General features: G+C 39.5%; 1 protein-coding gene and 3 long non-coding RNA genes across 5 annotated transcripts in view; 1 reads left to right on the forward strand and 3 right to left on the reverse strand.

The window, feature by feature from the left end:
• LOC139547188 (uncharacterized) overlaps positions 1-1,057 on the reverse strand; it is a 15,606-nt gene extending 14,549 nt beyond the window's left edge. Inside the window, exon 1 of the long non-coding RNA XR_011669350.1 lies at positions 505-1,057. This is a non-coding gene — a long non-coding RNA (uncharacterized lncRNA). The remainder of the gene's footprint in view (positions 1-504) is intronic.
• The window catches only part of LOC139547169 (zinc finger and SCAN domain-containing protein 16-like), a 223,489-nt gene that overhangs the window by 164,631 nt on the left and 41,814 nt on the right, over positions 1-17,044 (forward strand). The window lies entirely within an intron of this gene.
• LOC139547189 (uncharacterized) lies at positions 2,700-3,412 on the reverse strand. The gene is made up of 2 exons (XR_011669351.1): positions 3,239-3,412; positions 2,700-3,032 (listed from the first exon to the last, which is right to left on the reverse strand). It is a non-coding gene; the product is annotated as an uncharacterized lncRNA (long non-coding RNA).
• LOC139547187 (uncharacterized) lies at positions 9,576-11,396 on the reverse strand. 2 transcript variants are annotated; one of them, XR_011669348.1, is made up of 2 exons: positions 11,295-11,396; positions 9,576-9,859 (listed from the first exon to the last, which is right to left on the reverse strand). It is a non-coding gene; the product is annotated as an uncharacterized lncRNA (long non-coding RNA). The 2 variants fall into 2 exon arrangements; XR_011669349.1 differs by having other exon boundaries at positions 11,080-11,306.

Consider the following 17,044-nt stretch of genomic DNA (forward strand, 5'->3'; position numbering starts at 1 on the left):
TCTACGATAGCGTTCTTTATGAATTTGAGAGTGGTTACACTTCTCCTTCCCCCATCCCTCAGCTGTTTACCAAACCAAGTCTCTGGGCAGCCATTTTGTTGCTGTTTTAAAAAAACACACAACCCAGCAATCTGCAGTTCAAACAATAACAAATCTGTCATTCCAGAAATGTAAGGACATGTAACTACAGACAGACAGACCTATGGATGCAAGGACTGACCATCCATGATATCAACATTATAGTTTTAACCATGTTGAGGCTATACAGTATTGATTTACATTGTTTCTAAACATTAGTGTAAAAAAAGCTTATTTGGGGATCTGATGGGGTACAACAGTTGAACTAAGCTCATGAGGCATGTGTTATATTCTTCAAGAATCAATGGCTATAAATAAATAATTTAAAAGTCACAATATGGATGTAGCAATTGCAGATTTCCGCTTTAACACCAAACATCAGTTCAACTGCAGAGTTTGTGCCTTTGTTTTTAAGACAGTACTTACTAGTGTTAATCAGGGAACGGTTTCTCAAAACCATCTTACGGCAAAGTTCACCGTTAGAACCATTGGATGCCTTAGATGCGTTTGGGAAACCGGGCCCAGATATCCAGTTTCCTCCTCTTCTTCCTCCTCCTTTTTCGATATAACAGTCATCTCCCCCTCCTCCTCTTTCACTCCATTAACTGCATCCTCCTCTCCTTTTACTGTAACCTCCTCCTCTTTCACTCTGAACGTGTCTTTTTCTTCTTTCACAGTAATGGCCTCACCCTCTACTTCTTGTTTTATTGTGATATCCTCCTGTTCTTTAGCAGGAGGAGAGTAGCTTAGTGACCGCATGGTCGGGGATGTTAGCTAGGCTAATGCTAACTTAACCAGACCGCTAGCTGACTAACAACAACACCGTAAATATGAAATAAAATCGGATAACTAACTAGACGACAGAACTGGGTTTAAAACACAGTGGCTAATAAACACGAAAACGTCTAAAGAGCTTTATTGGTTCAGCTATTTTGTCTAGCAAGCTACCGAGGTGGCTGACTAACTGTTGCTGCTGTTGAAAGAAGCGTTCTGTCCACTAGATTATACGTCACACCAAAAGCATTGCCTTGAAGTCTCATACCGCCATCTGCTGACTTGAGTGGGTAACGCAGTTGAGTAAAATGTATACTTTCTTTTCAGACAAAAAGTTAAAGGGTAGGAATCAGGGACGTCACTAGGCCTAAAATATTCATTAGTCCCCCCCTAAATAAATCAATATCAGTCAATATATTTTTACTGTGATTTATTTTTTCGTCAACCGTTCCATCGCATCTTAAACTTCTTACCGGGCCGGCACTAAGACCGGGGTAGGCTGCTGCTGCAGCACTAGTGACTGTTAGACTTTCTTCAGCAAAGATGGCGGACAGAAATATTTGGAGAGAGGGGTACCCCTACACAGAACTGAACTGTATCAAAGATGGCGGACAGAAATACTAGGAGAGAGGGGCACCCATACACAGAACTGAACTGGATCAAAGATGGCGGACAGAAATACTAGGAGAGAGGGGTACCCCTACACAGAACTGAACTGGATCAATGATGGCGGACAGAAATACTTGGATGGAAGCAAATGTAAGGGATTATAACGTCATAACGAATCATGCAGAAACATGTACAGTTGACAGGAATGTTAGTTAATGTAGAGACAAACGATTATGCATTTTTTTATCGTTAAGTTAATTTATGAAAATCGTGATTTAGCAAGCTAGCTGACTAGCTAACATTATCCAGCTAGCTGGCCAGCTTTATGGGTGTTCTGACATGAGTATGACATTGTCATTCTGGTTGTTTTAGGGACTCCTGAAACAACCAGCAAACCAGGCTGTCGTTTTGTGAAACAGTGGATGTATAGAATCTAGCTAGCTGAAGAATTTACTGCAAATTGAATGTACAATTTTGTAAGCTTGCCTTGCTGATATTTGCCATGCAGATAGATGAAATAACGTTCTTGCTTTTTGTGCAGGGGATTATTAAAATCCCTGTATGCCTATGGATGTGTAGCTAGCTATCTAGCCGATCTGTGTATGGACCCAAACGTTTGGTATACATATTAGTTCATAACCTAGCTATGAACCTCAGCTATCATAGCCAGTTGTATCAACTTCAAAACAGCCTGAATGACATTAATGAAGCCTATGGATTGAGTAGAATATAATATCATGTTCTGCCAAGGATGCAAGTCGTATATACATGTAGTTATTACCATGCATGAGATCCCCACATTGTAGCCTGTACATTTAATATATTCACTGAATATATTCGTGTACTCTACCTTGGCAAATGAAGGTGTAGTTTAGGTATGAATGTCTTTGAGATTATTTTTGTCATATCCAATACCAGGAGTATCAAATTCCAGTCTTTGAATGATGCTGTGTCTGCATGTATGTATTACAATTATACACTTCAACAGTGTTTACCAATCTTGGTAATGGGACATCAATGGTTACACATTGTAACTAATAGACTAGAAACAGGATTTAACTAGTTAATTCATATATACAGAAATATAATGTTAAAAAACAGAACACCACTTCCTATGCATCATGTAAATACTCTAAAACCGGTTCATCTCAACATCTAATGCCCTTCATCTGCATTGATCTGGTAAACACAGGATAGGGGGAGTATTTCATCACATTAAACTTCATTTCAACCAGTAGTGAATGTGAAATGCTTTATTGAAAAGCTCATTATCCAAGTGTTATAAATACAAGTTCAATCTGTTCTTCAATGCACATCTGTTGTGCATTATAAAAACAGAGGAAGAAAGAGGAGGTGGCAGGAGAGGTGTAAAAGACAGAAAGGGAAAGAGGTAAGCACATAGGAGCAGGGAAGGCAGCACATGATTAATGAATCACAGTGCTACATAAATATTCTCTCAGTTCATCACAATTACATAATAATGTCTCACGTCGGCCCAAAGGTTATCTTAAAAGCAGGTGAGGTGGCGATGATGGGATTGGGGGTTGGCATCCTCTCACATCAAAACATATCTGCAGACGAGAGACAGATGGAAAGAGAGCATGTTTAAGCCTTGTGTTTTCATTTTTTATTATGACATTGTTAGTCAACTATCAGGAGGTGAAATGCAAAACTGACCTGGGATCATTAACTCAGGGACTACTGCATCTATCTGTATTTCAATGTAAAGCATATATTTAATAATTCTTCCTGTTGACCTGACCAAGTGACCTCTCACCTCTGATCATGATGTGCCCTCTATGAAGCCAGTTCAGATGCAGGAGGGGTTCACCGACACAGCTGACATAACCTAGAGGATTTAGGGAGAAGGGGAGAGAGGGATGAAGTGAAGGAGAGAGACTGTTATTGAGAAAATAAGGTAGTTAAAGCGACAGTGTTCAACAGGAATCTGTGTGTGGACTCACCTGTTGTCCACACCACACTAATTGGCTGCAGAGTACTTTATGCTGAAAAACATGAATGGACAAACGAGGACAAACAATATAGCGTAGTTATAGAAATAATGAAATGTCTTACTATTCTCCATGGTTGGCCCTCTTGTCTATTCTTTGAAGGTGGAAGGAGCCACAGTTATACGCCTGAGCCCGTTTACTGCACAACACAATCCATCAATCAGATTGATATATGAGTGTGTAGGTGTGGGTTATAGGGTGTCTAATTGTTCTACATTTTTTCCAATATGGGTGATTTAAAATGTTTTGTTTTTGCCTGTTTGGTTTTTACACAGACATCAGACCCTTACCTAAACAGCACCCTCACCTGAGAAGTAGAAATCAAAGGGAGAGAAACTGTGAATTGAATAACTGCAGTGACATAGCTAAGTAAATGGAAGAATACTCTTATTGCAATGTGAATGGCTCTTAAAAGAGCCTTTGGTTGTGCATAGTGTAGTCTATGGTGTTGCCAGGGAACAGCACCCTCTTTGAAGAAGTAGGAGGTGAAGATCTCATGCACACGGATTGCCTCTCTTGCTGCGTTGTTGGACCCCATCCTTGAAACATCCTGCAGAGCAGCAGACTTCTCCTATGGCACACGGCGGTGAACTGCAGATCCCCTCCTGGTCCTCGTGTCCATCCTCATGAAGTTACGCAGGACACAGGTAGGCTTCACACACCTGAATTCCTCCAGGAGGCAGTCCCAGATGACCCTGGTCACCCAACCTTGCAGTGCCCTACACGTTAATTGTTGGCAATAGTTTTGAAGGAATCTCCAGTTACAAGGTATCTGTAAGAATATGGAAGACAATGTAATTATTAGACTGTTACATCACCAGGTCATTGTGGATTACTAAAGTATAATATCCCTGATAACAAATCATGATAACATTGGATTGATAGATGCATGTGACAATAACATATCAAGGATAGCATCACAAATTAATACATTAATACCACTCGAAGCTTGATAATGAGTTGATAATTTGAATCAGCTGTGCAGTGCTAAGGCAAAAACAACAATGTGCACCTCTTTGAGTCCCCAGGACTGAGAACCACTGCTCTTCATTGGGACCTCTTCATATGTAGACTGGCTTTCATAGCGCTCTTTATCTGAGGACAGAAAACCTCACAAGAAACAGACTTCATTGTAGTCAAATTACACCACACTGAATATTATGTTACTATTATCTCCGTCCTCACTTCTAGGGACAGGAACAACACAAAAGTACCTGCTCTATACAGAATAGCCTACGCTCTCACTGACAGTTGGTGCTGCTATCCTTTCACCCTCCTCCGTGGCTGTTAGCTAGCTACCTACAAATGCATTTGAATTTTGTTTTTTACAGTGATAAATACATCAAGATAGCGAGCTAATATGAAGTTAGGTAGATGGTGATATTTAATTCACTTAGCTAGCTATCTATCTATACGTTAAGTTGGTTAGATAGCTAGCTAACCTTCTAGCTAGCTCATTTAGCAGCTCATTTGAATTAGCCTGCACTGTAGCTAGTTAGCTAATAATAGATCGGTGTTTTTTACATTTTCTAAATCTATTTACTTACTTACTTGAATAGGTTCTCCCAGGCATGTGGACAATTAGACACAGGGCAGCAAAGTTTGTCACCAGAGCGTTTTAGAGGATATTACTATTGAACTATGAACCCATTTAATAACCAGACCTTCATACAAACTTGCTCTGCTGAATTCTTGTCAGTCACAACGGGCGGCCTAAGCGGCATCTAGTCCATCTGCTGACTGGACGCAGTTGAGTAAAATGTAGATTTTATTTTCAGACAAAAAGTTAAAGGGTAGGAAGCATGAGTTTTTACTCACCAGTGTAACAATACAGTGTGGTTAAAGACTTAGTAACTGAGTTGTAGTCACGATCTGGTTACCTATAAGTACAAACAGTTATGTTTTTGTTTTAAATTGACAAAATTAAAATGACATTTTAAATGTTTTCTTTACTCAAGTATGACAATTGGGTACTTTTTCCACCACTGTATTTTCATAACGATCACTTGTGTCATGCAGCCGTTCCTCTGGGTAACCCCGCTGTCTGAAACGCTCATCCAGACAGTCGGCTTGTTTGTCATAGTCACTCTGTGTACTACAAATCCTGTGTATGTGACTGTATTGGCTGACGGGGAGGATCTTTTTTAGGGGTGTAGGATGGAAGCCGTCTCTGCGAAACAGGGAATTCCTGTCCGTCTGCTTCCTGTATAGGTCTGTGCTAAAACCACACCCCTCCCTCTTAATCAAAATGTCCAGATAACTTGTTTCATGTGCATCAAAGGTGAGGGTGAATTTCAGATGTTCACTGCTTGTATTGATGAAGGAGTGAAATTAATGAAGTTCCTCTGCTGTGCCCTGGAATAGAAGGAACACGTTATCAATGAAGCCATTTTCAGAGCCTAATGAGGTGCTAGAATGGATTGTTAGGGCTGACAATCACATTATTCTCAAACAACCCCACATACAGATTGGCATAATTAGATATTATTTTTTAAACTACAATGACCATAATGACCTGAGCGTCTACTTGTCTTGTCTGTGTTTCTTTTACACCTGCTATGTAAAAGAGACAGAATAATGCACGATGGTCAATGCTATTTGGGATCCTTGGGACATCTCTACCCTAAACCCAAACCTTAACCCCTACCGTAACCATTTTAAATGTCAACTTCAATAGGCTAGGGACGTCCCAAAGATGTATCTCTACCTGAAAATACATGATCTAAGTGATTGATTGTTGGTACTCAGCAATCATAAAGCCTTATTTACTTTAATGAACTACTAAAATAGTGATTTTGTCACAACATAGACAGCAGCTCTACACTTTGACTGACTGATCCATTCATCCTTCCATCCCTCCTCAGCCTTCCTCTCCTCTGAAGACCCAGTGAGGGTGGAGCTCGGTCAGAGAGCTGTTGAGGGACTGGTTAGGAAGAACACTTCTACAGCCAGAGAGGTGAGAGGGCACACATGGTTTAGATGGTAAATATTTATGTCCCCTTAGCGGTTCATCACATAAGCATAAGGGAATATGTTCCATCATCTATGTTTATTTACATTAGTGCAAACTGTTCACTGGTATTGGTGTAATTTCTCACCCCTTTTGGCTGTATGAAAGTGAATTTCCCCTCAGGCACACACATTTGCTCTTTGTTATTACCCGAGCCACTGCCTGTTAACCCCGCTATCATCCAGAAGGCGAGGTCAGTACAGGTGCATCAAAGCTGGGACCGAGACAGAAGCTGTTTTTCAATCTCAAGGCCATCAGACTGTTAAATAGCCATCACTAACACAGAGAGGCTGCTGCCTACATACACAGACTTGAAATCATTGGCCACTTTAAGGAATGGAACACTAGTCACTTTAATAATGTTTACATATCTGGCATTACTCACCTCATATGTATATACTGTATTCTATACTATTCTACTGTATCTGTCTATGTATTACTCATTTCATATGTATATACTGTATTCTATCCTATTCTATTGTATCTGTCTATGTATTACTTATCTCATATGTATATACTGTATTCGATCCTATTCTACTGTATCTGTCTATGCTGCTCTGACATCGCTCGTCCATATATGTATATATTATAATTCCATTACTTAGATTTGTGTGTATTAGGTATTTGTTGTGAAAATGTTAGATATTACTACACTGTTGGAGCTAGGAACACAAGCATTTCGCTACACCCGCAATAACATATGTATGTGACAAATAACATTTGATTTATTATGAAGGTCACTCATCTCTTTACATTGCTTATGCATATTCGGTGGCCTGACTGCATCCAGACTATGTCAAAGGCCAATCCTGGTAGATCTGAACCTAATGCAGCTTGGAGTGATCAGATGACAGAAGTCACATTTAGGTGCCATGTGTAACTGAGGCCATAGATGGTCCATATCCATTACTTTGAGTGTTGTATATAATATGACTAAATGTGTTTCTTTCTGTGTTGCAGGGGCAGTCAAGAAATGGAATGGCAAGGCCACAGAACATGACATAAGCAGAGCTGTGGGAGACCACCTCAAGCCCCTGGTAGAGTCAGGGGTGGTGTTTACCACTCCACCACTCCTTCAGCAGGCTTGAAATGTGGGATTGATAACGTTTTTCATACTAAGATGGACCAAGAGTCTGTTGATTGGTCAGTCAATGGGTTCATTTGTTGAAATCAAATCAAGCTTAATTTATACAGCACATTTCAGACATGGATGACAAAAATAGTAATATTTAGTATACAACAGAAGACTAACAACTGAAAGACTAATGAGCACCCTAAGGAAATGCCATTGATTAAAATATTAATTGGATGCAATATCCAGCCCAAAATACAAGCTTGTTTTTTAGGAGGGGTTCTGATAGACACTATGGGGGTGTCCACTGAAAATGGACTAGTAACAACAACTGGGCCCTAAACAACGAGACCCACTACATCTGCCCAAGAAGAGGCAAACAAAAGAAAAACCCACACCAAACTTAAAGACAGGAAGCAAACCAAAAATTTGGAGCAACTAAAGGTGTTGACTCTCCACATCTATCAAGACAACTGGGCCAGACACTCTTAAATAGAACCTGGACCAGCTCAGGTGAAACACCTTCCCACTAACGAGATGGACAAGGCAGCACAGGTGTAACACATATTGACTAACGAGGTGACACCAATCAGTGCGTCCTACGTGCTAACGAGCTATAAGTGCTAAAGTCCAACCTCAAAACATAAATGCAAAAACCAAAGACTGTAACACCTTCCCCCCTAAAGACAAATAATATATCCTATATTTTTGTTGGACACGTTTGCTTACCACCGACAGAAAACATCTTCCATTTCACATTATAACCAACTACAGTGCGTCACCAATATAAACATGGTGTCTACTTGCTGTCAACAATTAAAAATAAGAAAAAACATGCATTTCCAAATATATATTTTTCTACAATCTTACATTTTGAAAAACTCACTAAAATGTGCAGTCAAAATAGATCGTGATCCATGGCAATGCAATGGCTAAACGCAAAACACAAATATTTTTGACTGCCCACCCTTGAGACAATCAGCAACCAATTTGTCCTTACCACGGACATGTCTGATTTCAAGAGGAAACTCCTGCAATATCCATAGAAACTTTCCACCTCACAGAGGAGCTTCTCTCCCTTTTCAGGATTCACTCGATAGGCATGTTGTTGGATCGGGGCCCAGTCCCCAATGTCATGCTCTAGTACATTTGGGTTGGCACATCTGCGAATGAACCCTGATATTCTAAAAGCAGGGCAACAATGTCAATATAATTGTACCCCAGATTTGTCAGTTGGTTACTAAATGTTACATGAATTGTAAATATGAAATATAAAAACCAAATGTACATCCCTTTGTTAATATGTATTGGCAATAATTAACTTAATGGTCAAGCATGGAATAATAAAACATGTATCTTTTGTCAGGCTGGATGTTTGAAATATGAGATGATTTGAGACATGCTTCTTCAGTAGTGGAATAAAGACGATTAGCACTTGGATGTTGTAAAGAAATACTGGAGTGATGTAGGATTGTAAATTAAATTGATTAAAGACAAATTGATTATTGGCCGTCGTGCATAGTCTTCTTTTCAAAGATACATTTAAATTTAGGGGTTAGCTAAACAAAGGAACACAACACTTATTTGTCATAACTCATCGATATCATGTTGAAATCAATTGTGCCGAGAAGAGGGAGATGAGGTTGCACGTCCTGTTAAAACTAACAGCTCAAAAACCACACGGAACCTGGGAGTAATGTGTACATCACTGGTTAGAGGACAATTTGTAGAAAACAGTTAGCTACATTTTGAAGTGTTGCATTTTGATTCAAGTGGGTCACCAACGTGGTAAGTGTAACACAACTCTTTTTTTGTTAGTCACTTTTTGTTTAATCACATAAATAGTACTCTTTCAATTCAGAGCCTGGATTTCCCCCCTGAGGCTAATATCCATATCATGCTGAAATCAATAGAACAAGGGGTAAACGTTTAGGGTTCTACATTGTGACATCATTAAATTACTCCTACTACAATGTTAAAACATTCTACATTGTGACATTATTAAAACAAATCCTTCATGTATGTATTTTCTGATGTTTGGTCAGAGATATTTTATCAAAGTATCTCTTGACACATTGATCACAGCTATAAGGGTTCTCTCCTGTGTGTATTCTCTGGTGCGATTTTAAATCACTTAAGCTAACAAAACTTTTTCACAGTCAGAGCAGCAGTAAGGTTTATTCAATGTGGATCTCTGGTGGTGTTTCTTGAGGTGTTCTGATCTGGAGAGACTCTTCTCTGCCTCTTCAGCATCATGATGTTGTTGAGACTCCCCAGAGGACCCGGGATAGTCACATCTCTCTCCTGTGTGAATGACAAAGTCAGACAGATGGTTAAAGTCCCACAGCAGCAGAAATCCACTGTTAATTTGAGGTAAAAGGTGATGCCCAGAGCATACCCATGAAGTTGTACAACAATTGACGTCTGTTAAATTATTTGACAATTGTCTTAATACAGTCAAGTGAGCAACAATAGTCATATTTTGTCTTGTTTTCACATTAGTAGTAACATCGATAACTACTGGAAACTCCTAACAGTAACACACACCTACTGTAGGACCCATAACTTCACCTAACAACAACATAGACCTACTGTAGGACCCATAACTTCACCTAACAACAACATAGACCTACTGTAGGACCCATAACTTCACCTAACAACAACATAGACCTACTGTAGGACCCATAACTTCACCTAACAATAACATAGACCTACTGTAGGACCCATAACTTCACCTAACAACATAGACCTACTGTAGGACCCATAACTTCACCTAACAACAACATAGACCTAATAACAGACTCTAAAGGAGAGTCTCACTCTTGAATCAAAATAATTTGCAAAAAACAATGACAGAGGGGGTACAAAAATCAAGAAATTATCTCTTTCAAGGACAGTCTCGCAAAAACCAAGCATTCTTGCATTCTTACTAAACTCTGATTTACCACCCCAAAATACTCCTTCCTGCACAACGTCTATTTGCACCTCTCCCGGATGGAAACTACAAATGTAATGGCTGTGCTCAATGCAATGGCACTTACAAATGTAGATCCTTCAAACACCCCCAAACAGGGAAACAGATTCAAATCAAAGGTGTTATCACGTGCACCACTAGGGCAGTTATTTATCTTATAACTTGTCCTTGTGGTAAAACGTATATGACGTATCCAGTTGCGACCCACTTTTTGGAAGCGAACCCCTTGATTTCGTCCCTACATTATATCGGCATCGAACACGTCACCCTCCCTAGGAGAGGGGGTGATCTCGACAATTTATTGTTATAAAACAAGAGGCTGCCTGGATCTTTAATTTAAAGAGCCTTGCTCCCGTCGGTCTCAACGTAGCCATTATTGTAATATTGCTATTCATTGTAAATGTTTGGAGGTCTATGTAGCCAAATTGTATCTATGACTGTATGCTATCCATTTATGGTTTTACACATTCTATTTATATCTGATATCAGGCCACACTCGGATATGATTACAGACACCTGTGTGTCCTTTGACACTATATAAACCAGTTACCCGCAGTGTTTGTCATTATACCCTGATGAAGACAGCTTGTCTGTGGAAACGTTGGTTATTAAATTATTGCATCTGAGCTCCTAGAGTGTGAGGTTCTCATTTTCTCTTTCAGGCCACCGAAGTCTGACAACTTAGATGGAAAATAGCGGACAACATTGCCACTCCTATTTGCCATATCTTCAATATAAGCCTCCTAGAAAGTGAGAAAACCCTACCTTCCTGTTCACACCGAGGTGAAGAGCAGAATAATTGAAGGAATGAATCCGAGCCTAATAATCATCACCTGTGGAAGGCGGGGCTTCCAGCCAGGCGCGGATTTCAATGGCCTTTTCAGGTGTGATTTTAGATCCTTCAACCGAAGTCACGCTTCCCATAGTATGTTGTACCAACGTTGACTGACCCTTAAGGGAACTACACTGCCATAAATACAAGGAAAGTCAAGTAGTGTTATATATTTTTTAAATATATACAAATCTGGCAAGGCACCAACTTTGAGAAGGGTTTAAAACAAAGGTTTCAAACAATTCATAAATGTTATTGAATGTAGGTATGTTTTGCCTTTAATGTAATGGCATTAAAAAAGGAGAATAGCGGTTTTTGAATACCCATACTAACATACTGTAACTACATACTTAATGAGCATATACTACATACTATTAGTTAATTTTAGTATACTGTAACTACATACTTAATGAATATATACTACATACTATTAGTTAATTGTAGTATACTGTAACCGAACCGTATCGTTTCATTTGAGCGCTCTTCTCCTGTCTACCGGAAGTTTATGCTGTTGCTATGCAACCTCTTGCTAGCTAGTTAGCATAACACATTACTAGTTAGACATTTTACGACTTCGGGTGTGTTTTTAAATTCAACCTTGAATACCAGAGTGCTTCATAAATTCAGACCGTTGTCAGATTGTCCGTTTGTAAATTCAGACCGTTTCGCTCTCGGAGCCACTGGCCACTCCGGCCGAGGAGTTGGGTTGATTTGACCGTTCTGACCTCAGCTTGCTAGCTACTTCCAGACACAAATGAGACTCTGGCCATTTTACTCGCCCTAGCAGAGCTGGTTAGGCAGTTTTCATGTTATCCAGAGTGACTGTAACTGTGCTGCTGGAAAACATTTAAATTACGCTTTTTGTTTGCCTACGTTTACTGACACCTGGACATATTCAACGGGTGTTGAGCGCTAATAATGCATTATTCTGCTCTCTGGTACTCAGACGAGAGTGCTCTGAAATCGAAATCGGAGTAGATAGTCAGAGCGAATTTATGAAAGCATCTGAATGTCCATTGAGAAAGCACAACGACTATGCCATTTAGCTAAGCTAAGAATGACGGGAATAATCAAGTCAATTAACGTTGGGTAGTTAGATAGATTAGAGTTAATATACTGGCACGTTTGATGTATAAGTAGCCAACTAACGGTAGGTAGCTAGTTAACATACCGGTACATACGGCTGTAATAACATGCTAACAAATTGTCAGCCAAAATAACGTGTAAGGTGACTTATTTGAAAAGTCATTACTTTATTACATTGCTCAACATTTTCTTAACATTAGTCATTTGTTAAAGCAATTAATTTGTATCGGCTCTCGTTGGACTTCGGCTGAATATTTTCCGCCATTTTCTTCAAATCTGAAAACAATGTGAAGCCACGCCCATTTCTTGAAGAATTGCATTATGGGCCCTAAAGTCCTGCGTGTTTACGTCATATTTTAGTGAATTTAGTACGACATCCGTGATCTTTTGGCATACTAACTACATCATACTATGACCAATAAGCATACTATATACTCAAGTAACATCACAAATAGTACAGTTAGTATGAGTATTCTAACACAGCTAATGACTTATCAACAGCTCTAACAATTTGATCCCCACAGGAAATCTACACTGGCAGTTATAGAAAGACCCATTTACTATATAACCATTGATTCATGAAGAATATAACTTATAAATGCCTCAAATGTTTCAACTGTACCCCACCAGAAACTAAAACATAAGCTCGTATAACGCCACTGTTTGTAAACAAGCACTGTATAGCCTTGAAATCTTGTTTAAAACTATCATTTTGACTTTATGGATGGCCAGTCCTTGTATTTATAGTGTAGTCAATTCAGGGGGTAGCCCTGTTGGCTTGACAGCCCTGACTGTCAAGCTAACACCTTATAACTGTTATGCCAAGATGTCTGAACTTCTTAACGAGGTCGCTAGGTTTTGGGTTACAGTTGATACAATTGCTTTCTCTATGAATTTGAGAGTGGTTACATTTCTTCAACCCCCATCCCTCAGCTGTTTTCCAAACCAAGTCTCGGGGCAGCCATTTTGTTTCTGTTTAAATCCTAGGCTATCCCTTTAAAAAAGCCACACAACAATCAATCAATTTGCAGTTCAAACAATAACAAAAACAAGTAGAGGGTGAGGCTGTTACAGTGAAAGAAGAGAAAGACGTTACAGTTAAAGAAGAGGAAGACGCGTTCAGAGTATAAGATATACTGAACAAAAATATAAACGCAACATGCAACAATTTCTAAGATTTGACTGATTTACAGTTAATAGAAGTCAATTGAAATAAATTAGGCCCTAATCTATAGATTTCATAACTGGGCAGGAGCGCTGCCATAGGCCCACCTACTGGAGAGCCAGGCCCAGCCAATCGGAATGAGTTTTTCCCACAAAAGGGCTTTATTACAGACAGAAATACTCCTCAGCACATTACCGCATTACTTCTTACTTACATTTCTTGTTTTACAAACATTGCCAAGCTGCTTATTCGTTTTCTTGTAGTTGTGATTTTTGGTGTAATATTTTTGCCATGACTGATATTTGGGCTGGTAAAAAAAATCGGTGGCGTGTATATTCTTTCATCTGCCTGCTACAGTGGCTGGTATATTCTTTCATCTGCCTGCTACAGTGGCTGGTATATTCTTTCCTCTGCCTGCTACACTGGCTGGTGGACCAAAATCAAACTAAAACAAGACTTAGAAGACATTTGTCAAAGTTTGTAAAAACATTTAAACATTCACTACATTGACTGTATGACTTTGACGTTCATACGGGAGAGAGACGGGACTCGTGGATCCTCTGGGGAGCCTCAACAACATCATGATGCTGATGAGGCAGAGAAGTCTCTCCAGATCAGAACACCTCAAGAAACACCAGTGGAGACCCACAGGAAGGAAACCTCATTGATCCTCTGACTGTGGGAAACGTTGCAAATTTTCATCAAACTTAAAAAACACCAGTGAGTACACACAGGAGAGAAATCTTATATCTGTAATCAATGTGGGAAGAGTTTTACTCATTCAAGTAATCTGAAAACACACAAGAGAACACACACAGGAGAGCAGTCATATAGCTGTGAGCAATGTGGGAAAAACTTTTCTCAGAGAAAAAGCCTTAAAGAGAACCAGAGAACACACACAGGAGAGCAGCCATATAGCTGTAAGCAATGTGGGAAAAGCTTTTCTCGGAGAGAACACCTTTAAAGAACACAGGAGAACACACACAGGCACAGGAGAGAAGCCTTATAGCTGTGATGTATGTGCGGATAGTTTTACTACATCAAGCCAGCTGGTAGTACACCAGCGAGTACACACAGGAGAGAAATCTTATAGCTGTAATCAGTGTGACATGAGATACTCTCATTCAAGTGGTCTGATTAAACATCAGAAAATACATGCAGGAGATCCATAGAGTGTAGAATGACCTCCAACACCAGACCTGGGTAGTAGAACACAGAGTGTAGAATGACCTCCAACACCAGACCTGGGTAGTAGAACACAGAGTGTGGAATGATCTCCAACACCAGACCTGAGTAGTAGAACACAGAGTGTAGAATGACCTCCAACACCAGACCTACAGTTGAAGTCGGAAGTTTACATACACTTAGGTTGGAGTCATTAAAACTCGTTTTTCAACCACTCCACACATTTCTTGTTAACGAACTATAGTTTTGGCTAGTCGGTTAGGACATCTACTTTGTGCATGACACAAGTCATTTTTCCAACAATTGTTTACAGACAGATTATTTCACAATTCCAGTGGGTCAGAGGTTTACCTACACTAAGTTGACTGTGCCTTTTAAACCACTTGGAAAATTCCAGAAAAGGATGTCATGGCTTTAGAAGCTTCTGATAGGCTAATTGACATAATTTGAGTCAATTGGAGGTGTACCTGTGGATGTATTTCAAGGCCTACCTTCAAACTCAGTGCCTCTTTGCTTGACATCATGGGAAAATCAAAATAAATCAGCCAAGACCTCAGAAAAAATATTGTAGACCTCCACAAGTCTGATTCATCCTTGGGAGCAATTTCCAAATGTCTGAATGTACCATGTTCATCTGTAGTACGCAAGTATAAACACCACGGGACCACGCAGCTGTCATACCGCTCAGGAAGGAGACACGTTCTGTCTCCTAGAGATGAATGTACTTTGGTGCGAAAAGTGCAAATCAATCCCAGAACAACAGCAAAGGACCTTGTGAAGATGCTGGAGGAAACAGGTACAAAAGTATCTATATCCACAGTAAAACGAGTCCTATATCGACATAACCTGAAAGGCCGCTCAGCAAAGAAGAAGCCACTGCTCCAAAACCTCTATAAAAAAGCCAGACAACTGTTTGAAACTGCACATGGGAACAAAGATCATACTTTTTGGAGAAATGCCCTCTGGTCTGATGAAACAAAAATATAACTATTTGGCCATAATACCATCATTATGTTTGGAGGAAAAAGGGGGAGGCTTGCAAGTCGAAGAACACCATCCCAACCGTGAAGCACGGGGGTGGCAGCATCATGTTGTGGGGGTGCTTTGCTGCAGGAGGGACTGGTGCACTTCACAAAATAGATGGCATCATGAGGATGGAAAAATATGTGGATATATTGAAGCAACATCTCAAGACATCAGTCAGGATGTTAAAGCTTGGTCGCAAATGTGTCTTCCAAATGGACAATGACCCCAAGCATACTTCCAAATTTGTGGCAAAATGGCTTAAGGACAACAAAGTCAAGGTATTGGAGTGGCCATCACAAAGCCCTGACCTCAATCCTATAGAAAATTTGTGGGCAGAACTGAAAAAGTGTGTGCGAGCAAGGAGGCCTACAAACCTGACTCAGTTACACCAGCTCTGTCAGGAGGAATGGGCCAAAATTCACCCAACTTATTGTGGGAAGCTTGTGGAAGGCTACCCGAAACGTTTGACCCAAGTTAAACAATTTAAAGGCAATGCTACCAAATACCAATTGAGTGTATGTAAACTTCTGGCCCACTGGAAATGTGATGAAAGAAATAAAAGCTGAAATAAATCATTCTCCCTACTATTACTCTGACATTTCACATTCTTAAAATAAAGTGGTGATCCTAACTGACCTGAGACAGGGAATTTTTACTTGGATTAAATGTCAGGAATTGTGAGAAACTGAGTTTAATTGTATTTGGCTGAGGTGTATGTTAACTTCCGACTTCAACTGTATATACATCAAATCACATTTTATTTCTCACATACACATGTTCAGCAGATGTTATTGCAGGTGTAGCGAAATGCTTGTGTTCCTAGCTCCAACAGTCCAGTAATATCTAACAAGTAATATCTAACAATACGCACAATCTAAAGGAATGGAATTAAGAATATATAAATATTTGGACGAGCGATGTCAGAGCAGCATAGACTAAGATACAGTAGAATAGAATAGAATACAGTATATACATATGAGATGAGTAATGCATAGACTAAGATAAGGTAGAATAGGATAGAATACAGTATATACATATGAGATGAGTAATACATAGACTAAAATACAGTAGAATAGGATAGAATACAGTATATACATATGAGATGAGTAATGCATAGACTAAGATAAGGTAGAATAGGATAGAATACAGTATATACATATGAGATGAGTAATACATAGACTAAGATACAGTAGAATAGGATAGAATACACTATATACATGT

This window comes from Salvelinus alpinus, chromosome 20, assembly GCF_045679555.1.
Source record: "Salvelinus alpinus chromosome 20, SLU_Salpinus.1, whole genome shotgun sequence".
Lineage (NCBI taxonomy): Eukaryota > Metazoa > Chordata > Actinopteri > Salmoniformes > Salmonidae > Salvelinus > Salvelinus alpinus.